The sequence below is a fragment of the Podarcis erhardii genome (genome assembly GCF_964252035.2).
Source record: "Podarcis erhardii genome assembly, chromosome: 11".
NCBI lineage: Eukaryota > Metazoa > Chordata > Lepidosauria > Squamata > Lacertidae > Podarcis > Podarcis erhardii.
Window position 1 is genome coordinate 26,579,008 of NC_138501.1, and position 24,308 is coordinate 26,603,315.

General features: G+C 40.0%; 1 long non-coding RNA gene across 5 annotated transcripts in view; it reads right to left on the minus strand.

Annotated features, from left to right (window-relative positions):
- LOC309352216 overlaps positions 1 to 24,308 on the minus strand; it is a 450,312-nt gene that overhangs the window by 365,796 nt on the left and 60,208 nt on the right. For all 5 annotated transcript variants that reach the window (XR_014161138.1, XR_014161139.1, XR_014161140.1 and 2 more), the window contains one exon: positions 10,995 to 11,152. This is a non-coding gene — a long non-coding RNA (uncharacterized lncRNA). The remainder of the gene's footprint in view (positions 1 to 10,994; positions 11,153 to 24,308) is intronic.

A 24,308-nucleotide genomic window follows, 5' to 3' on the forward strand; every position in this document is an offset into this window, starting at 1 on the left:
TTGAAAGATATCACTAAGCTTAGGATCCTTCTCCTGCACACAGCACTCTGTAAAGTCAACTGGAACCGTATTTGTCTCCATAAAATGCTTTTCAGTATCACTGTTGTGCAGAGATAGATTGAGGAGATGGGATACAAGATGCTTCTAAAATAGATCAGCTCCAATAAAAAGGCAGGACTGCTAAGTTAAAGAGCAGGATACATTTTATCACCTTTCTTCAGCCATCTATTTCCAGAACAGACAGTCCAAGTATTAAACCATACACTGAAGGAATGTCTGCTTTTGCTCATCACAGCACACAAACATTAACAGCTGTTTGTGCTCAGGAGAGGAAAACAATGGTGATGCTTATATGATCAAACATCCTAAGTCTGCAATGCATGGTATTCAACTAAGGTTTACTCAGAGTAGATCTATTGAAATTAATGGACCTAACTGGGTCGTGTTAATTGATTTCAATGGGTCTACTCTGAGTAAAACTTTATTGGAGAGCACCAATAAATGCAGATGTTTCTGAATTAAGACTCAATTCCCTACAATGGCATCTGGCAAGGAAACTCAGTATTTGACCCATTGAAGAAGGCCCTCCACAAAGATCTCGGCAGATGATGGCTGCAAAAATTACTTCATAGAAAAAGATGGTAATCATGCAAATTTACTGCATTCACAACATCACACCGAAAAGCTGCTAAAAAACATAAGGACTATTAAAATAAATAAGATGGTGGACGGACGTGATAGGAGATATTTCTGACCATATAAATAAGCAAATCTAGAACAGGGCTATACAAATCCATTTTTTCTCCAGCGTGCTAATTTAATACACGGAAAGAATGTACATTATATGGGAAAGCATTCAAAAACATGACCACCTGTTGGCTGTAGTAGGACAGTCTGAAATTCTACATGCCATTTTGCATAAAATATCATCAGCTCTTAGGCGCACAGTCTAGGAGCAATCCAGTAAAGGTCAGCATAAGTCCCTCTGAAAGTAATGGAATTAAAGTGTATAGTTAAAGGCAGAAGTCCCTGTGCTCTGAAAGGAACTAAGTTTCACAGGATTGTACCCTCCATTTGCTTTGAATTTAATTTTTCCTGTCTGGCTGAGAGATGTACAAGGCCCAGTGTTGTTGCTGTTAGGATTGCTGCTTCTCAGTTCTCAGCTTAATATATTGTAACTTCACATATTCATCCTTTCCATTCATTTCTATTTAGTCATCTTCTTACCTCTGTTCAAATCAAATCAAGCAAACATTTTCATCCAAAGGTGTCCCAAAGAATGAAGTCCCAAGCCTTCAACTTGTTACTTCTAGGTTCTTGGGGAACAACAATCCTCACCAAGAGCAAAACCATTTAGCAGAACTCTCAGAGGGGTTTAGTAAATAAGTGTTGTCACAGAGCAGCTTAATCAGCTGTTCAAAGAAAACAACTAACAGTTTTAGAAAAGAATGGAGGGTTTGTTTTTTTAAAAAAAAAGATATATGTTGAATTAAGATCAGGAAACAATTCATGCCTGGTAGGGCCACCTTATTAGTCACAGCGTCATGACCTCTCACCTTGAGTGATAAAGTACACAGGTCAGAATTGACAATACATACTCATGGCTGATCATGGCTGCCAGCTATTGATCCAAGTGGGGGGGGGGGGGCTTTTGTAGGAAAAATACTGCTCTGAATTACAAACATGCAATCTCCTGAGACTCAGCAACTCTCTGGGTTTCTCCCTCTGGAACTGAAAAGCAAGGAGTGAGTTCAGCCAGTATTTAATATCAAGTGAATGTGGTGTTTAATCAATACTATTCTGCTTTTGTTCCATGATGTGGAAAGCAGTGTCTATTCATTCAGCAAAGGTTAATGCCAAGGGTCAAGTGATTTCACACTCTCTGTAGGATCCACAACATTTCAGTAGTTCAGATGCCTCGGACAATGATGACTCAGTTGGACTGATTTATTGCCACTCTAAGGCCCTACTTAATACTAAAGTGCTATCTTATGATAATACCTCAGAAAATAGAACTGATAAAAGAGGAGGCAATAATTACCTACATTTTGAAGTAATGTCTTCATTTCTAACTTCCTATAAAGATGTAGGGACCATTTAAAATGAGCTGCTCCTTGTATTAGCCAGCCAGTTAAATCCGATATTATCCATGCTCTCGGTCTATGTGAGGGAAATCTGCTGACTGTATTAGGGAAAATGCAAATTGGCAAGCAAATGTAACCTAGCACATGATTTAACACGGGTTTTAAAGAATAACTTATTTGATGGCTGCTTGCCCAAATGAAGACATCCCTTTTCAAAAAGGAGACAACAAACACCTGACAACATGGAATAAAAAAATGCAAGGAAAACTCAAAATGGTATGCCTTAAGTATTAAAAAAGAGTCTATCCCTCCTCCCGATTTATAATATGCTCCAGATATTTTTCTTGAAACATTTGTAAATTAACAACACATGTGCAGTGAGGGAAAGAATATATTCTCTTTCAGTATGATACAGTGAAAATGACATTAGTTGAGCTCATTGTCTAAATCAGAATACATTTGACTTTGTCAGGGTCTAATTCTTAACATGTTAGCATCCCTGATTATTATTCAGCAATGTCTTATTCAAGATGTGTTTTATATAATGAAAGAAGTTCAAATGTCACTGGGAAAACAGTGTGAGAAGAATTAATTGGAAGGCTTATCAGAGGAAAGTCATTTAGAATCCAGCTCTACCTAATATATCCTTGAATGATGAATATACCAATCAATTAGTGAAATAAAATAAATTCTGCAAATCTGACTGAAGACATCCTATTATTATAAGAGGGAGCGTATTTAGAGCAGTTAATTACTCCTTTCCCCCCTTCTTTTCTTTTGAATGTGCAAAAATCCTTTCAAGGAATATTCAGTTTGCTACAGTGAAGAATACTTAGAAATATCTTAAGGTATTTTGAATTAACATGAATTATACTTCTGACATGCTGTAACTGAGAAAATATGATTTTTCAGTAGTGGAAATAAGACAAATTTTCCAAATTGCAGCTTGAGTTACAATTACATAAAAATGACAAACTATTCTAAAATAAATGTAGATGCTTTTCTGTGTAGGAGCATTTCAAAAAGGACACAGAAGAATGGAGAGATGTGAAATACACTAAGGAGACCATGTAGCCAGTAACAGAATATAGATGATGCAAGGACGTTCGATCAAGTTGCCATTGTGTATTAACATTAATTGGCTTCTCACATTGGATTTTTTTTGTTAAAGTTAAAGCTGTATCCACCCTTTCCCTGAGGAGTTCCTCTAAACACATGTTATTTCTCTACTTAAGGCACGCAATAAACTTGTGAGATATGATGAAGAAACCAATAAACTTCACCCCCCACCCAATGATCTGGGATATTACCTCCCTATAGGCCAAATCCAACTTTCTACACCACACTGGCTCTCTTATTATTGCATACTAATACAGTGGTACCTTGGTACTCAAACACCTTGGTTCCCAAATGCCGAAAACCCTAAAATAAGTGTAAAGGTTTTCAAACGTTTTTCGGAAGACGAAGGTCCGCTGCAGTTGTTGACTATTGTTTCTGGGGTGCCTGCACCCATCAGAAGTTGCGCCTTGGTTTTCAAACATTTCGGAAGTCAAACAGACTCCCGGAATGGATTAAGTTTGGCGCTTTTGTTTTCGCTATTTATTTTGTGTTTTTGTTGTTGAGGCTTTTTCGGTAAATTTGTTTTTGTGACTGTGTAGAACCCAGTTCAGCTACTGATTGATTGTGTGACTGCGGAAATGGATAAAAGCCCTCCATTCAAACAATGACTATCATCAGTGCAGGTATGAAAAATATTTAATTTTAATTTCTGTCATCTACAATACTGTCTTATTTATTTCATAGTACAGCACATTGATTATTGCTTTCAATTTTTTGGATCAATGGCATCACTGGATAGTAAAATTCATGTTAAATTGCTTTTTTAGGGGCTGTTTTTGAAAGTCTGGAATGGATTAATCAGTTTTGCATTACTTTCTGTGGGAAAGCACGCCTTGGTTTTGGAACAGAGTTCCGGAACGGATTAAGTTTGAGAACTAAGGTACCACTGTATACATTTTCATTCTACTTTAACATATAGGATAAAGGGAGAAGAGGAGTTAAGCAGATTCAACGTTCTTAGATAAGAACAAAATGTATTTACCCAATAAACTATAATATCCCCTCTCAGCATCCTTTTCTGCAAGGCATGACATTTCTCTTTTTATTAAGGAGGGAGGCGCAATGTTCCAATGGGGTCAAAGTGCCCTTCCACCTTCCCAAAGCCCACACAGCTTTGAGAAGGCGACAGCAGAGCTCCAGCATCCTGTCAGAGGCCTGGCACCTCCTTCCTAAAGTCTGGGAAGCTTCTGCCCAGCTTAGGGAAGGAGGTGCGGCATTGCCCTCTCCCCCAATTGCCCATGCAAGCTGGTGCGTCTGGCCATGCAAACACATACATCCACACACATGCACCTTTGCCATATATACAGTACACAAACTCACCAGACACACAGTGTATCTGTCCCTTTCACGTGCAGACATGAATGCAGTCAAACATACTCTTTCTCACACATGTGCCATCATACATACACTCTCTCACACAAAAGAAACCCCCAAATCCAAATATCTTTAATACGGTCAATGACCAGAAAACCCCCAGCATTTCAGGTGCTCCCAACTTGAGCACCGTGCAAACAAAGTCAACATTTCCACTCCAGCTGAGGTGATACGGAAAACGGTGCCCTTTACTCTTAAGCGGCAGGCAGAGCGCTTATCTCAGATCTCAGCACTGTGGTGTGCATATTGCTAAGACGGGAGATAAAATATCCTTCCAACTGCTCTTTAGAGAGGACTTCTAAAGAGCAGTCAGAAGGATTTTATCCCCTGAGATCTAAAGATCAGTCAGAGTGCCTTATCTACCAATCAGGTCAGATGAGAAAGCAGCAAGGCTGGAAGGCTCTTGCCTATGGATTGGCAAACTGGATCCTGTCCACTAGCTAGCCACTCCTGCTCTACAGGCTGCTCTTCCTCCTCCAAGTCACTCATAACCACTTCAGTTTGCTTCTTTGCTGACATGTATGGCTTTGGCTTTGGCTAAAGATGTTTCAATTTTCCTCAAGAAGACCAATAATGCAATATTTGGGGTACATTCCCAGCAACTATTCTTTCCTCCGCTTATCACTCTTCTCTACTTTCCCACTTCCACTTCAGGATCTTCTCTAAAAACATTTGCTAAGCTTTTCACGTAAGCTTTAAAGTTTCTAACTATGTTAGGAACAATTCTTCCCTGCACATCTTTCCACTTATTTTTAAATTTTCACTGCGGTATGCAATGGATTTTATACACTTAAAGACTACCAGTGGAAACTGCTGAAGTGTGCACATGTGCATCTCATATCTTCTTAAAAATTCAATTTGAAGTGGCTTTCCAGCTGGTAAAGGTTGAGTAGCATTGACCTAGAAGAACAACACCGTTAATGCTATTGTGCTAAACAAGACAGACATCCTTACTGAACCCACAGAGAGACCCAGAATAACTACCACCAAAGGGCACTTGCTTTATGCACCTAACTGTACAAGTGTACATTAAGGTCATGCTGCTTTTGAGACTTAGAAAAGCAAGGTATGGGCAATGTAACGATGATTATATAGGCACACACTCACACAAAACCCATCCTCTGAGAACATACAAGAACTATGTACCTTTTGTTATCCACTCACATTGTTGTTTCATTTGTCAGCCGAAGGAATAAGAGAGCACCCAAGCAAACAGAAATCAAGAACTGTAGCTCCTTCAGAATCCGGACCCCTAAAATTTCTTACCTGAACAACTGGTACTGGATCCCTGGCCTACCTGGCAGCAAGTCAGTATGTCAAGTCCAAAGTTCAAGCCACACAAGCAAAGTGCAAAGGTCAGGAAACACAATCCAGGGTCAAGTAGCTAAGTCTGAAGTCCAGCAGTCAGAACACAGTCCAGAGTGAAACCCAAAGCACAGTCCCGTAGAGTCCTGAAACATCCAAGTCAACATCCACCAACATAGGCAGTTGAGCTGACACAGCCCCTTAGCTCTGCTTCCCTTCTGTGTTTTGCACACTGATTGCAGCATCTGAGCTTGATGAGGCAAGTGATCCTCACCTGTTCAAAGCCTTCTTTAGCTGAGGAATCACACCCCTCCTCCCAGAGTTAGCAAGCTCCACCTGGCCAGCTAGGGAGCTGGGCTGTGGGCCCTTGTCTGCCTCAGCCTCCTAGAGTGTCCCTCCCTCTGCTCCCTTTGCCCCAGAACCCACTGTGTTCATGGAGACAGGGGGCCCTCTGGGTCTGGTGATGGGTCCTGCTGCTCTGGTTCCTGTGCACTGACCCCCTTCCCCTAGCTGTCCTCTGTCACCCTGTGAGTACTTCCTTCTCCATCCCCTGCTTGTCCCAGTCCTGGCCACACCCCTTGCTAGGATCCTCTTCCTGCTCTTCTACCTCCTCCTAATTTGTATACAAATGCTACTACATTTGTAGTATGAAATATGAAATATGAAATATTATTTTTACTCCACCAAGGGCTTTTCAGTACTATGGTCTTTTTACAAGCTTCGTCACTTTGTTTACCAACAGTTGAAGCGTTCCTATTTTTCTTTCTTTCTTTTTTGTAACCATCACCATTCATGTGATTCATGTGAGATCATAGGAATAGATGCAACACATTTTATATTCTACCAGGCTCTAGGTAGATCTTCCTGCAACAAAAGACCACAAAAGTCACCCTATGTGGGAAAGGAATTGACTGTGCAAATCCAACTTAAATGTGTGCACAAATAGAGCCGTATTGCCAATCAGTGCCCGATATGAGGCACAGTCATTGATCTACTGCTCCTATTGCCATATCTTATACAGATTATTTAAAAGTGTTTTCCAAAATGATGAAAAGTGGCCAGAAAATATTAATAGAAGATTCTGGATTTGCTCTGATTGGATTGATTTCATGTATATTTCTAATTTTCTGATACAAAAGATGACTAGTGAGTTGTAAAATGCCCAGCAAAGAAGCTTTATATGTGTGTGGCGGGGGGGGGGGGGGTGAGTCTGTACACATACTTATCACTCTGCATATGCTTGTACATTGATAGTATTTACTTTGATACTTTTGCAGTTAGTAGAACTGCAAGCTAATAATCCAAAATTGTTTAAGGATACAATGTTTGCTATACACACTTCGCTGGAAGTAAACCTCACTGAACCCAGTGGGACTTAATTCCAAGTAAACATACATAGAACTGTGCTGTGTTATTTTGCAACAATATGTTTAATTCCTACTTTATACTCTTTTGTACTCCAGCTCTAGTTTACTTTGCAGATGCTTGCCAATGGCCATCAAGTTTATATACCCACAATGGTACCAAATGTTCCATGTAAGTGCTACTATCTTATACAAGTTCTCTATGCCACATTTCTTTAACTTTCTAAACCATCCAAATCAGGACCCTGAAACTAAACCAAAGTCCTCATTGTGATTTTTGAGGAGCCACGAGAGTTGCAGAGCAGCATCACTAATCTAAGAGAGTCAAAGAAAGAAAAAATCCTTTCTGCTTTTACACTAAAGGGGTTGTGGGAAAAGGACTTAAGGTCTTTCTTCTTAACCTGTCACTCATCCCAACGCAGCTTTCCATAAACCTTGGCTTCAACCTAAGAATGATGACGTTCCCTGCTATCGTAGCATCAGATGCTCTTTGAACCTTGTATTGACAGAAGAACAAAAGGTGTTTACAGAAGACATGTCCCCAAAATCACTTCATAATCTTCCTCAGTACTGCTCACATCAACTTTAAGGTCAATTCAGTCAGACTACTTGATGCTAAATCTTCTGACAATTCTTAATAGCAGTGAAAGGATTATAGAATATTTTTAAATTGTTTGCCTTTTGTGAGATATTTCTGAACATGTGCCACTCTGCAACACATTTTTCAAAGAAAGTTTGCCTAAATAACTTTTAAACAACCATTACATAAATGTATCACCATTTGTCAAAAATCAAGTTATCATTCTGCACATCAGTGTGCAATTACTATTTGTGTTCAAACAAATAAACAATTCAGTACAACCCAAGAAGTTATTTTATTATTATTTTTGCTTTCCATAACTTTACTTGTACTTATGATGGCATAGTTGGAAGTGGAATATGAAATTCCAAACTCTTAGTCCCTGGCATTCAAATCCCCACCTTAGATGAACCAATGCAAGATCCCCTTCCTCTGCAAAAAATCTGCTGCATTCCTTGTCCTTTCTGGCTTTAGAGTCCTTCAAATGTCCCTTGTGACCGAGGCAGGAAATGCACCACCAAATGGACGTCTACTGAATTTATTTCTATTCTTTAATTATTGCATTTGTATCTCATCTTTTTTCCACCAAGGAGCTCAAGGTGGTTGTGGCGATCACACAGGGTCCCTGGACGTTTAACTATCTATTGATCTATTGGAAATGTTGGAAATGTAACAGAACAAAAGGTACGTTATGCCACATGTGGTGGACCTGCCCAAAGATTAAAACCTTTTGGGACATGATCCATGACGAAATAAAAAAATTTGATAAGGATATCACACACAAAAATGGCAGAGGGATAACTATTAGGAATTCTAGATAAAGATATCTCAAAAGATAAAACTAACTTATTTCTATACGCGACAACAGTGGCAATAATTTTAATTGCTAGCTATTGGAAAGAAGACAGCATCCCAACAAAAAGAGAATGGTTGGGGAAACTTTACGAGTACCTGGAATTAGCAAAATTGACAGATATAATAAGGAGAAAATCCAAAACTATGGTTATGAAGCAATGGGAGTGCTTAAATTATTGTTTACAAAACCAGAGCTCAACCACAAAAATCTGGTTGTGTTTAGAATAATCTTGTGCGTAATATAAAAATACAAAGTGAGACATTAAGGTAATCTGAAGGGGAAATATGAAGAACAGAGGTTCTGACGAACGGATTATTAAAAACGCGTGAGGTAAACGGTGGAAGTCTTTTTCTTATTAAAAAAACAATTTATTTAAGGTAGATAAGGACAAGATGAAATTATACAATTGAATATAAATATAGATGGGAAATGGCTATGTATTGTGAGTACTTATCTACTTTTAAAAGTTTTCACTTATGATCTTTTTCTTTTACTTTTTTATTCTTTCTTTGTTCTTTTTTTCTTTTTTCTGATATCTTATCTTTCATTTCACTGCTTTATTGTGAATAGCATTTTATAGAGGTATAAATAACTGTAAATATGAAAAGAGACAAAATATTCTCTAATTCTTTTTCCTTGGTTAGATTTATTTTCTTTTTCTTTTGTTTTTTCTTTTGTTGTGAATATGTATGTTTTCTAATTTGTACTTAATAAAAATTATTTTTTAAAAAATAAAATAAAAAACCACCTGTCTATTGATCCTTGTGCCACCACTGTGCTTGCTTCCCTGCTGCCACCAACCAGTTACTCTCTGGTAAAACACTGAGTCCAGTCAGTCGTTAAAAGTGAACCAAAAAAACAAGTTTATTTTACAAACATTAACAAGTTTATGGTTTCTCAGATAATATTCCTGTCAGTATCTTAAATTTAGTTTATTTACCGGCCTATACCTTCCTAATACCTTCTGACTGATTATCTCAACTGTTTGACTGACTCATCTTAACAAATTCTCTCACTCTCTCCCACCAGACTAGCCCAACCCACAGACTTTTCTTATTTCTCTCTTCTAACTCCAGACTGGCTTCTCAACAACTCTAACTCCCTAAAAACCCCCTCTGTGCATAAACCTTATACACAGTTAACTCTGCCCCCTGGGTTCCCATTGGTTAGTCATTTTACAATTAGTTAGCCCTTTCCCTATGAACCCAGTATGATGTCACACACATAGGAGGGCAAATGCCACAGTGGTTGAGAGTGAGCGACAGGTCCTAAGTCACCTAGTGTGATTCATGGCTGAGTGGGGTATTTGAATCCCAGGTTAATAAGAATGCTAATATGCTACAGGCTGTTGGGTTAGGTTTTTGCATTCCTCTAAAAAGACCCAAATAAAATGAATCCTATTAGTAGTCATTAGCTATGATGACCAAATGTTCTGATTACCAAGTACTGAGTCTCAGCCAAGGATGGCAAATACAAATACACACCATCATGCTTTGCCTAAGGAAACACCCCTTACCTGAGGTTACTGGAGGTGATTATCAGCTTGATGCAGTGCTTTTTTCCTGGAGGGATGCAGGGGTACGCATACCCCTAAACATTTTGTGAATCTAACGGGAGAAGAAACTAATTAAAAAATAATAAAATAGTTTCTTCTCTAGCACGGTGAATCATCAGTTCTGTTGCTATCCCTGATGGCAGCTTCATTTCCTGTCACGGTGTTTCCTGAGTCTCAAACGGAAGTGAGCATTTAATGTGTGAAGTAGGAGTTGGAATCTAGCACAGTGATTGGTCAGTTTCATTGTTACCACCTCCGATGTCGGCTTCATTTCCATTCCCGGTGTTTCCTGAGTCTCAGACGGAAGCAAGCGTTTAATGTGTGAAGCAGTGTGGAATGTGGATGTGCAGGGCTTTACTAATGAAAATTTGGCCTCACTGAGGGGCAGTATTTCAATATGAGTAGGAAAATTACTATTTTTCATCATCATGAGGTAATGCATGTTCTTTGCACTTTTGTCCATTTACTGTATTTATTTTTCCTGCTTTGAACTATAAAATGGTGATTTTCTTGAGTGAAAATGAGAGTACCCCTAAACATTTTTTTAAGAAAAAAAGCACTGGCCTGATGTAGCATGGCAGTATTTATGGCATCAATGAATAAACATATGAGAGCTGTGTCTGGGGAAAAAAATTATGTGCTTTCTTAACCATTCTCCATCAACTGATGAGAAAAGAAATTATATTAAAAATTAGCAAAGCCGAGAGAAAATGTTGATGAAATTTTCATGGTGGTATAGTGTTTCTGTTGTGCTTACCTTGCTTTCAAGATGGCCAAGACCTCTGTGAGTCTTTCATTCTGCCAGTCATATTTCCAGTGGTCTACTTCTACCGCCTTTCTGGGTTCCTGAGCATCCTGTCCTCAGGTGACCTTTCATGTAAGTATGGAATTGCAGAGAGGCTGTATACTGTGCACCTAGAAATCAGTGTGAAATTAAAGGGGGGGCAAAAGGAAGAACTTTCCTTAAAAACAAAATCAGGGTGCCCATCTATTAACGATGGAGGAGAAATTCAATTCATCTCAGTTCACATTTGAAGGCAAACCTACTCCATTTGTACTTCCTGAAACAACACATGAACCAAAATTCAGCTATTTTTAATATTTGCACTTCTCCAAATTTTGCAATATAGCTCTCTAGACAAGTAATGTGTACTTGTACCCTACTCGGCTACCACCACCAATCTGGTGTATATAGTAACCAGCCTCCCCTAACTTATCATGTTGCTTCAATTAAAGTCCAGGTGAACACGTCATCAGTTGGTAGAGCATGAGACACTTAATCTCAGAGTTGGGGGTTCAAGCCCCACATTGGGCAAAAGTTTCCTGCATTGCTGGGGGTTGGGCTCTATGACCCTTGTGGTCCCTTCCAGCTCCCTTCCAGTTTTATGATTTCTATGAACTCTTCCCATGAGGGTTTTCAGCCATGGTTGGGTGCAAAGTACACAATAAATGTTTCATGGAAAGAAAAACACAGAATTTTATTTAATTTATATACCACCCTATACCTGCGGGTCTCACCTCACAGTGTTAAAGAAAGCTCAACCCTGAACCCATCAAAATCCAAAGCACCCTGAGAATGTGGGAGAAAAACAGAAGCCTCTTTTGCCGGGGGAGAAATTGGAGGATATGTTTCAACATAAAGCTAAAATTAACATTCATCAGCTTAGGAAATAAGCAAAGAGGCCAAACTACTTCTGCACCAGAACATCCCTCTCATGCTGACTGCCCCCTCACCCCCGCCAAACTGCTTTTGAAATGCAGTGACACTTTAAAAGAATCTTTGGAATATTCTAAGGGCAGATGGTGAGAGTATAGCACTCCGAAAATATGCAGGTGGTGCTCGTGTTCCCTTCTGGATTGCAGCCAATGGAGGTAATCATTTTAGGATCGTTTTAGAATTATGGGCAATTTCTAAGCTGTTCACCTGCCTCACCTCTTCTGTAACATAAACACGGATAATTCTCTGTGCTCTTCTCATGACTTGAATGGTTCTCAAAGTTTAATAATTAATGAACACTATATTCAATAATAGTAAACAGATTTTTTAAAAAAAGACAAAAACAGTATATCAGGACCATCTTTCAGACATAATGTTTTCAAACCAAGCAATGCCTAACATTTTAGATCTTTCTGTCTGAGCCAACTATGTTCATAAGACGGTATTGATTTGTAGAACATGACTTAAAATCTCAGCAATCGCTGAGCAATCTGTGAGGAGCTCTTGAAAACTGAATGTATGTATGTAAGTAGACATCTCAATTTAGCAACCAGACATACATTAAACAGCATTAATAGCCAGGCACTTAATGGATCAATTCCCACTGTTTGTGTAATGTGGAAATAAAAAAGGCTTATTAAATGACAAGCTTTCCCTGGTTTGTGCTAATTAATTATACACTGCATCTGACTGCTAATTTAGTGGGAAAATGCAGCCCAAAACCATGGTTTCTGCTTGAACTTTGCCTCAGATCCACCTAATTCAGCACAGAGTGCAGCTGCGACCCGTCTCTGAACAACGGCAGTATTAAATTAGAGCACAAGGCCATCAATTTAATAAGTACTGTACCAGGTAATTTGAATAAGGACAGTATTAGTATTCTGCTGGTGCACATCTAAAAGCAGCTGACCTTTCAGATCAGAGAAGATCCTTGAACACATCAAGTTGAATCAGAGAACACAGTAATAATCTGACCATGTTAAGAGTGCTAAGAGAGACTTGCACATCCCTAGACCTACATCTGTATATCAGCTTGTTCTGCAGTATATAATACAAACAAGGTTCTAAATAGAACAAAGGTAATGCAAAAGGTACTTTCAGTGGCACATTTGGAAATGTTCCTTATTACCTTGATTTATGGAGCAAAGAATATAAAATTAATCAATGCACATAAAAGAGGCATTGTGAACACCCAGATAACTATTCAGCAACTTTTCAGCACAATTTAGTACCAGGCACCTCTGTGGGTATCTTGCAGTAAAGAGTACAACATATATATTATCTTATTACTATATTTCTGTAAACTGAAGGAAAAGAAGATGGACAAAGCCAGATAATGCTTTTCAGCTAATTGGCAACTTTTCCAAGGGTTTACAGCTATAATAAAAATTCTCTACTAAAAGGCTTTCGGTATGCAGACTCAAAGGTATGCGTGAACTAATCCCCTATAGTCTGTCAAGCTGTCTTGAAATACTCACAAGCAGGGTTTGCCAAAACGACACACTCACCAGATCTACATATGCTGTTGGGATTTTATTTTTTGTTCATTTCCAGCACCACCCCCATCTCATCTGCCAACTACTTTCTCAGCTCAGGAGGGCTTAGTGATTTGTTGCAGAGAGCCAGCGAAACAAAAACAAGAACTCGGTGCGTACCTGTTGGCTCTTCAGCGTGTGTAAATGATTGCTCTTTAACCACCCTGGGATAGATATTATGAAAGGCAGCCTATAAATGCCTCAAATAAATAAAATAAAAGTTATAATACCGGAGCAAAAGAGTGTCTCCAGTGACTGAACAAGCCATAGTGACAAAATATGCCGACAGAGTAACAAAATGGTTTCTGTGAGAGATGCTGTGTTGTCCACCCTGGTTTTCCATTCAATTCCATTGAGGAGACAGATTTTTGTGCAGAAGAGGGCCTACATAATATACAGTACTGAATGACAGAAGGCTCATGTGCTCATCTGAGCACATATGGATCTCTGGACAGCAGACTCTCCAAGTGTCTCTATTTTCCAGGGACAGTCCCGGACTTACAAAAGCCATCCCAGTTCCGGATTTGATCCTGGGATGTCCCTCTTTTCCTTAGGTAAAGGTAAAGGGACCCCTGACCATTAGGTCCAGTCGTGACCGACTCTGGGGTTGCGGCGCTCATCTCGCTTACAGCTTCCGGGCCATGTGGCCAGCATGACTAAGCCGCTTCTGGCGAACCAGAGCAGTGCACAGAAACACCGTTTACCTTCCTGCCAGAGCGGTACCTATTTATCTACTTGCACTTTGACGTGCTTTCGAACTGCTAGGTTGGCAGGAGCTGGGACCGAGCAATGGGAGCTCACCCCATCGCGGGGATTTGAACCACTGACCTTTTGATTGGCAAGTCCTAGGCTCTGTAGTTTAACCCACAGCGCTACTTAGGACGTCCCTATTTTCATCAGAGAAATGTTGGAGGGTATGGAGTTATGTGACACCAGAGCCAAGGAGATAAATAATTATACAACCTTTAGAAGACATCTGAAGGCAGCCCTCTTTAGGGAAGTTTTTTAATGTTTGATGTTTTATTATGTTTTTATGCATGTTAGAAACTGCCCAAAGTGGCTGGGGCAACCCAGTCAGATGTCCGGGTTATAAATAATAAAATTATTATTATTGTTATTATTATTAACATGGAATAGGTCATCCGTATTTTCCTTGGAGAAATTTTGGAGGGTACATAACAATTTAGTTCCTTGCAGCCACATAATTTTGTTATACAACAGCCACAATACCAAATATCCAAAAACTCACAAATACGTTAGAGCCTACATCTTCAGAATAATTATTTCCACAGTGGGTTACAAATAGTTAATACATCGCACCACTTTTAAATCCTAAAGTATACATGGATGGTGTCTGAAGTGGCAGTGCCTAATCAGGAAAGAAACTGTGGTGTTCTGGTGGAAATGACGGGCCTTGTGTGAGGCAGCTATGAAAATGTTAGAAAATTCCATGCTAGAGAAGAGTTAGAAAAGGGACTGAAAATGAAACTGCCAATATTGTAATATCTTCATGCAAACCTATGGTGCGATCACACTTGTAATCCTGTGGACAGTTCTGCTTCCTAAAAAAAACACCATACTGTAGAGCGGGGAAAAATGCAGAAAAAGGCACCCAAAATTATCTGGAGAAAGTACCGTATGAAAAGAAATGTTATGTATGGTGAATGGGAGTGGGGGAAGCATGATGTGGAGAAAGTAGATAGCGTTAAGTTTTTCTTCCTCCCTTAATGCTAGAACCCGAGGGTCATCCAAAGAGACTAAGTGCTGGAAGATTCAGGGCAGACATAGTTAAATTGTTGACTTTTCTACCAGGAGATGCAGTGATAGAAACCAACTTAGATGGCTTTTAAAAGAGATTACACAAATTCATGGAGGGTAATGCTATCAACAGCTACCAATTATGATGGCTGTATGCCACCTCAGGATCAGAGGCTGAAAGTCTCTCAATACCCGTAGCTGGAAAACAACCGCAGGAGAGGGCTATTGCTTGTTGGTTTCCCAGAGGCATCTGGCTGGCAGCTGTGGGATATAGGGGGATAACCTAGATAGGCCTTTGGAAGGATTTGTAAGCTCTTATTAAGTTCTGAAGGAACAGAACAAAGCAGGGGAAAGTGAAAGAGTTTTTATATGCAGACGTCAGGACACCTTCATGGTTATAGATTATGTGCAAATCCCAGTTTATAAACTAACGTTCTTACCTAGGAAAGCTTGCTGTAAATAAATATAAAAGTGTTTTTAACAACAACTATTATTACTACTACTACTACAACCAACACTGAATTTGTACAAATGATCTCTTTAATGGAGACACGATTTTAATAAAAAGGTTATTGTTATAAACAGAAGTCAAGAGAGCTATGTTCTAGTACAGAAAAGACACACTACCTGATCTTTCCATTAAATTTACACCACATAAAAATGGAGGATAAGCGGGACATGACTCATTCATGAATAGAGTCCTTAGTCTGATTTGTGGCAGTGAGCATGGTGTCACAGGCATACTTATTGCTAGGAATGTATCAAATTACCTTTGCTGCAATTATTAAAATTCTTTCTCCACCTTGCAAGTGAACTTAATTTCAAGTGCCAAGAATCTCCCTGGTGAGTTTTTCCCCATCAAATATTTCATAACTAAAACATTAAATACATCTGCTAAAAGAGGACAAGTAATAGTATAATCCATTTTATTTTTAAAAGGCATGCAATTTCAGAAAGTACTAATACTAATAATATAACCACCTACTTTAATGGGGCTCTGTATAATACTGCACCTGCCAATCTGCTTATCCATCTAGCACCCACAAGACCTTTAAAGAAATGTAGCTCTGTACAATTGGCACAGTGTCTTAACTAAAGGTAGAAGGTTTTTTTGTTTTTGTTTTTAAAAGAGTATTAAAGCATTTTCAATAGCAGAGTAGAAAATCATAAACAGTGAACTAGATCTCATGATTTGAGGCAAGGTTTTCTATTGAGACCATTAGTCCATTTGACCTGGAAGTACTGAAGTCTCAGTAACTTGGACTGACTGTAGTGTTTCAAGGCCTTGGAAATCTTCTCTAGGCAGCTACCTCAAGCAGGTACTGTATCTGCAGATATACATACATAGCATATATGTCACCCAAAGTCCAGAGGCAACAGGAAAAAACCCGGTCAGTTCAGGGCTTTGCATAAGTGGTCTAAACCACTGAGCCTTTTGGGCTTGCCAATCAGAAAGTCGGCAGTTCGAATCCCTGTGACGGGGTGAGCTCCCATGCCCGGTCCCAGCTTCCACCAACCTAGAAGTTCAAAAGCATGCCAGTGCAAGTAGTTAAATAGGTACCACTGTGGCGGGAAGGTAAACGGCATTTCCGTGCGCTCTGGTTTCCGTCACCATGTTCTGTTGTGCCAGAAGCGGTTTAGTCATGCTGGCCGCATGACCCGGAAAGCTGTCTGTGGACAAACACCGGCTCCCTCGGCCTGAAGCAAGATGAGCGCCACAACCCCAGAGTCGCCTTCGACTGGACTTAACTGTCCAGGGGTCCTTTACCTATCTGCATATTTCAAGCAGTTTTGGGATACTGCAGCTTTCTTAGCAGATGCCAGGGGGAAGTATCACTAGTTCTCCATTCCAAAGCTTTCTCCCAACTGAATGTTCACAGGAGGATTCGAGATTCATGTTTGAACACATCTCTGCAATGCAACAGGAGGAACAGCATATGCAGGAGGGCGATTTGGAATGGGGAAACAACATGTAGGGAAAATGCTGAACATTCCTCCCCCCTCCCCTTGCTTTTTCCACCAAAACTATGTGTCCCAAAACTCCTTTTCCTTATTAAAAGAACTGGCAGTTCATAAATATACACACCTATATGAGTAACACCTATTTAAGTTCACAGAAGGGTTTGAACCCAACTCTACGACTTGTTAGCTGTCTCAGAAAAAAACCAAGATCTACTAAGGGCCAAATTAGATTGCTATTTTATGTTGGAACTCCTTCTTTGGAGGCCCCAACATAATTTCCCATTTATGAAATCATCTATATGAGAGACTTGGACTGTGGCCAGCACAAGGGAGGAGGAGGCAAAAATAAAGAACAGTGTAACATATATCATAACATACTTTCTTAACTTCTTTGGACTCCCTCACATCTCCCGCTCCCACTTGCATCATTATCAATTCTTGCCCGCAATTTATCATCTTGTTTAAAATCTTGTGTCCCATTCATTTAAATATAGTCTATTAATTCTTCAATAGGTTTATAATTTTTCCTCAACTTACTTGTCATCTTAATTCCATCTAGTTTAGTGGTGCACAATTATTTATAATCTAGCATCCTTTCTTAACATTCAACCAAATTGCAATGTTTTTTTAAATAAATCTTAAATTTCTTCCAGTCTTCTTCAACCCTCTCCTCTCCCAGGTCTCGGATTCTGCCAGTCATCTCGGCCAGTTCCATGTAGTCCATCAGTTGCATCTGCCACTCTTCCAGTGCCTTCGTCCCACACACTATAATATCTCTCTCTCTCTCTCTCTCTCTCTCTCTCTCTCTCTCACACACACACACACACACACACACACACACGATACCATTAGTCACAAAGAAGCAAACTTGTGGGCTTCAGTTTTTAAGCTCATATCCCCACCACCACCCACTCTGGAATAGCTCAGTCGATAAAGCAGGGGACTCTTAATCTCAGGGTTGTGGGTTCAAGCCCCACGTTGGGCAAAAGATTCCTGCATTGCAGGGGGTTGGACTAGATGACCATGGTGGTCCCTTCCAACTCTGCAGTTCTCTGATTCTAACAGCAGCTCTGTGAGGTTGACCTGGATCATAGGCTCATGCAACATTCAGGGAAAGGGGTAAGAGTCCTGCCACTTCCACTATGATCCTGGTCAAATATGATCTTGGGTGCTCTAACATAATGCATAGTTTACATTAACATTTAATCCAATCTATTCATCAGTCAATTAAATAATGCCAAGTTTTCAACTGATTGGGGTTTGAGAATGTTGTTCTGAGAGCCACATTGGAATTATAACACAAATTAGAGGATTGCTGGTGATTTGCATATTTAATGGGATATGTTGTTTATATTTTCACAAATGGCAGAATCCAAGTTATAGTGAGCTAAGATGATGCGTTAACTGATAACCCATTTCCCTTAAACTAGTGTTACATACTGCTGTTGCCTGCAGCTGTTCAACATAAACATGAAAAAAAATAACTGCAATCCTGTCCACATTTACTTAGGAATAAATCGGATTGAACTTAATTGGAAGTCCTTCTAAGCCTTGTTCTGTGCCCAATAAACATGGGGCTCCTTTGTCCTGAGGCACTCTGGCCCATAGATTGCAGCAAAATACTGAGCAAGGTTTTGCCCAGTATTTTCTCTGTGTGATGGGCTCATGGGAAAAACTGTCCCATGAGCTTTAGTAGGGTGGGGAGCCTATATAAGGCTGCTTCCCCTGGATCTCACAGCCATTTTGCTTTGAGAGCTTCCCGCCCACCCACCTTTGGGTTAGAGCCTTCACTGAGCAATTTTGGGTCATTGGTTGACAGGGCCAGAAATGTTCCCCCCACCCCTCTCAACCTGACTGGCACTTGGTTGGAGTTTTTTTTCACCTTTCCCTCTGTGAAATTATGGCTTTGCTTTGTTAGGCGGAAGAAAATGTTTGTAAGAGGGTGGAAATAGCATTGGTCAGGATCAACATAGTATGAGGGCTCCCATAAGGGGCCTGAGTGGGGGATTGCCCATGGCAAACCAAAGCATGGGTTCGGTATCTACCTAGTTAGAATCTGCATCCTGGTCCCCCAGTGAGACCTTGCTTGCTTGGCTTGCATCACAGCAAGGTTCAACACTGGCCGACTCATGTAGTACAGGTATGGAAGTGATCCAAACCCAGTGGGTCCATTCCATCAACATGGGGCTTGTGGAATGAAGAACTGGTCCTGGGACCCAATGCTATGCCAACCCTTGCCCTTCCTGCTGCTATCAATAAAAAATTGACCTGATTTTATTCCATCACCATTGTACAGTCTGGTTATTTTGCTGCTCTCATGGGTCATATAATGCACCTGCCTGGGCAAGTAAGCATGTATAGGATTGCACGGAACATCTTTAATCCTTTATATACTTGTGAGCAAGTCCTATTAAAATAAGTGGTACGTACTTTCAAGGAACCTGCTGTTTATAATCTCCATAATCGCAACTCTTATGAACACGTTAAATTAAGAGACCTATAGGGAGATACAAAAAGAGTGCAACGCTTCCATGCTTGCTGCTCCTGTCAGCCGGAATGCTCACATGCTCAGTCCTCATTTTGCTCTTTAGGGGAGTGGAGAGGAAACTACTGCAAGCCATAATAACTAAAAGCTAGTGAAAGTTCCACACAGGCAAAGGGAACACTCTTGCACCTGGAGTCAATGAGTTCCCAGCCGCACCTCCTTTTCAGTGGGCAAGTGAATGTAAGAACTCATAAATGTGAAAGATCTTAACAGCTCTGACCTGAAACAAATCAGAGTGGAAGATTTGCTCCAAAGCTCGGGTAATATACCTTTTCTCTGACCTGTGAAAGAACCCCTGTTATTCCTTTCCTATAACTGCACTAAGGAGACACTGACAATTGTGACACACACGACAGTCGTTATCATGGTGCACACAGATGGAGGACTGTATGCGATCCAAGTTATTTTTAATTGTAACCTCTTCTTGAAATTGAACCCCGGAGGTGAGAGGCTAGTGAACTAGTGGTACTGATAGGACTTCTACAAGTGTGAATTCATTTCTTACTCATCGGAAATAATGACAGACGTGCTGGAAAGAAGTATAAAACTAGGTGCAGTGTAGGCTTGAGAATATAACTGTGTTACTAGATTGTGACATTATCCAGTTAAGGTAAAAAAAAAAAAAAAATGAGCAGCCAATTGATTTCTCTCCCAGTGATACCAGCTGAACCTATGTGCACTCAGTTTTGGCTGAATCACTGTTACTCATCAAGTAAAACCAATTAAACAACAAAGAAAGTACTAAACTTCTCTAATTTGAATGCACATTTATGCTGCAACTTTATTTACAACATTATTTATGTGCCACAAATGTGACACTCACAATGGCTTCCAACAAAATACATTTAAGGAATAGCTCAAAATATATTGAAAATAAAATTCAGTTACAAGTACAGCAGCAAAGTAGTAGGAATCAAAACTATGAGTCAGATTATATCCATCAGTTATTCTCAACTCCTCCACCCCCAAATCATCACCTGTGAAGTCTAAGAGTGTGCTTCACAACAGAGGTGGGGTCATGCACCAGTTGCAATAGAACAATGGCGATCATGAAAACCATGCACTCCTGATCTGCCCCATATGAGAGGGTCTTGACACAAACATTGAAATCATCCCAACAAGTAGCCCAGGTGAGTCCCAACATCAAAGCTGAAACCACCTCTGCCAGCTCAAGAATAGAAACAATTGGGCAGTAGGGTGAGCAATACAGCAGAATCCCGAATTTGTTTCAAGAGGTGCACTTGGAAACTGCTAAACATGACCAACTGGACAGGGCAATGGATTCATGAAAGATTACTGCAACTCAAAACTCCCCAAGTCAGTTTGCTTGGGGATTTGAAATCCTGGTGGGCACAAGTGAGACAAAAAACCTCCTCTCAGCTTGTCCAGTCAGATCTCTTGTAACGTACAACAGGTCAGCATGCTCATCAAGGATAATGTCTTGGATGGCAGAAGGTCTAACAGTTCACCAACTTGGTATGTAGCAGAACTTTTAGAAATCACCAGGGTATGGGGAAAGTTTGCCCGAGTCAGACTTTTGAAACAAAATTCAAGGTGCTTGTTAAACCAAATGAGCTTTAGTTAGTGGTGGTCCAAAGTAGCTGGCCCTGACCAAATGTGTTAGTCCCTTGAAGACTGTATTAATATTTATTTTGGGGGTAGGGATGTTAAGATTTGCTGACTTTTGCATGGTAGCTAAATGTTGTGTGTGTCCTCCCACCACCTTTTAATAGAAAAAAAGTCTTGCTGCAGCTCCAGGTGTTGCATCCTTGTCAGGGGCATTCTGTTCCTGGAGGAACACACTTGGAGGCTGCTGCCGAGCTACCATTTGAAGCAGTAGCAGGCTTTCTTTGTGGTTGGAAGAAAGAAGAGCTCCCTCTTGCACCCTTCCTGCTGCTGTGTCTCCACCAGCTTTCTGACTGAGTGTTCCACTGGAATAATGAGGGCGTTCCACCAGCATATCTGTCATAGCCAGCAAGATATCTGGCATTCTGTCAATATAATGGGACAGGTGTCAAATCCTAAGCCCCTTAGCTGGCGTACCTCAAGTATTAGATTGTGTCCTGACTGCTGCAATCAAGAGAGCCTTATATTGAGACCCCAGCCCAGCTACTAAGCTGGGTGGTTCACTCAACAGGACCTCTCCAGATCATCTGAGAGATCAAGCAGGCTCATGGGATAAGAAAGTGCTTCTTTAATTATTATTATTTTTATAAAAGAAACAAACTGGGAGTTGAGTGGCAGTACTACTTGTATCACCTGGCTCTGAGGATCACATTTTATAGGCTTGACCTCTGTCTACAATGCTAAAATATTAAATGGGTAAGTAGTTCTGCACTGGACATTGCACACACTTACCTAGCAAAGCGCTTCTCTAATCCTGCCTACTTATAATTACCTGATTTGCTAACATGCATGCAGCAAAGTGCATGCCTGTGCATGAATAATTACATCCATCCATCTTGGGAGATTCTACCCCCTGAGCAGACAACATCAATCAAAGAGAAACTATCACCCACATGCTGAATCTTTTGATAGATATTTCATAATCTATTGCTGCCTCCTACACAACTCAATTTCCATAGACTCTGTCTGCAAACAACAATACTCTGGATTACAAGGGGAAATATCATCTATTCTTTTTCTTAAAAGTCTCAGCTACATAGGTAGGAGTCTGTGTTCCCCATATGTTACAGAGACTCTCCAGAATTCAACACTTCATTTTATTCCAGCATTTAGCATGGCATATATTTCTCCTGCGAGCATTTTCTTGTCATTTCTTTCTCTCATGCAGCCAATAGTTAGATAACATCCTTCCCTTCTACCAATCCTGTTTACAAATACCTAGCTTCAGTGCAACTTTAACTAAAAACTTTCTCTGGGCAGTTTTTATTTGCAACATTTCCAGCCCTCAGGACTAGAAAGAAAATCCTAAAACCATGTATGACCTCAAGCAATGTTTCCCATACCAAGAGCATGTAGTTACTATGGGGTGAGAGTAGGTCAGAAACGATTGCCTGGCACTTCTTGAAGAGAAGGGACAAACACAGAAAAGGGTAGAGGAAAGGAGGACAGAGGAGCAGTCATTCCCCTCCCCTCCCGCCATGGATTCTTTGAGGCATTCTTTGGTTCCTTCATATATGGATTTTCTTTTTTAAAAAAAAATATATTTATTAAAATTTTGAAAGTTACAGAAAGGAAAAAGAAAAAAAGTTAAACATAACAAAACCATACAATACAATATAGAAACAAAAATATTACATATACATAACAAAAATAAAACAAAAACAATAATAAAAAAGAGAAACACATAACCTATACTTTTAATTATTAACTTTCTTTTACTTGTTTCGGCGACCTCCTCACACCTCCCTTTTTTGTATTCCACTTCGATTAATTGTTTCAGCAAATCCTTTCCATCTTCCTCAAACTTCTGTCCTATCATTTAACTTAACCAATTCTAACATTATTTTTCCCTTTAATCCAATTACAATCTATTGTACTTAATTCTTTATAACATTTCTGCTAAGGCCATGTAACTTCATTCCAGCATCCTTCTAACATTCATTAATTTTACAATGTTTCTGTAAGTAGTCTTTAAATTTCTTCCAATCTTCCTCCACCGACTCTTCTCCCTGGTCTCGGATTCTGCCAGTCATTTCCGCCAGTTCCATGTAGTCCATCACCTTCATCTGCCATTCTTCCCGGGTGGGTAGATCTTGTGTCTTCCAATACTTTGCAATAAGTATTCTTGCTGCTGTTGTAGCGTACATAAAGAAAGTTCTATCCTTCTTTGACACCAATTGGCCAACCATGCCCAGGAGAAAGGCCTCTGGTTTCTTCAGAAAGGTATATTTAGATACCTTTTTCATTTCATTATAGATCATCTCCCAGAAAGTCTTAATCTTAGGGCATGTCCACCAAAGGTGAAAGAATGTACCTTCCGTCTCTTTACATTTCCAACATTTATTATCGGGCAAATGATAAATTTTTGCAAGCTTGACTGGTGTCATGTACCACCTGTAAATCATTTTCATTAAATTCTCTCTTAGGGAATTCATACATGGATTTTCAATATGTCTGTATGCATCTGTTCCCTGCCTCTTATTTGAAAGCAGCTGTCCTAGACAGATGAAGATATCCAGGATTCACCTCTTTCTTGCCAACACAAATGCCAGTCCTTCATTTAATTCACAACGGAATCCTATGCATGCTTGTTGTTGTTGTTTAGTCATTTAGTTGTGTCCGACTCTTCATGACCCCATGGACCAGAGCACGCCAGGCGCTTCTGTCTTCCACTGCCTCCTGCAGTTTGGTCAAACTCATGCTGGTAGCTTCGAGAACACTGTCCAAACATCTCGTCCTGTGTCATCCCCTTCTCCTTGTGCCCTCCATCTTTCCCAACATCAGGGTCTTTTACAGGGAGTCTTTTCTTCTCATGAGGTGGCCAAAGTATTGGAGCCTCAGCTTCAGGATCTGTCCTTCCAGTGAGCACTCAGGGCTGATTTCCTTAAGAATGGATAGGTTTGATCTTCTTGCAATCTATGGGACTCT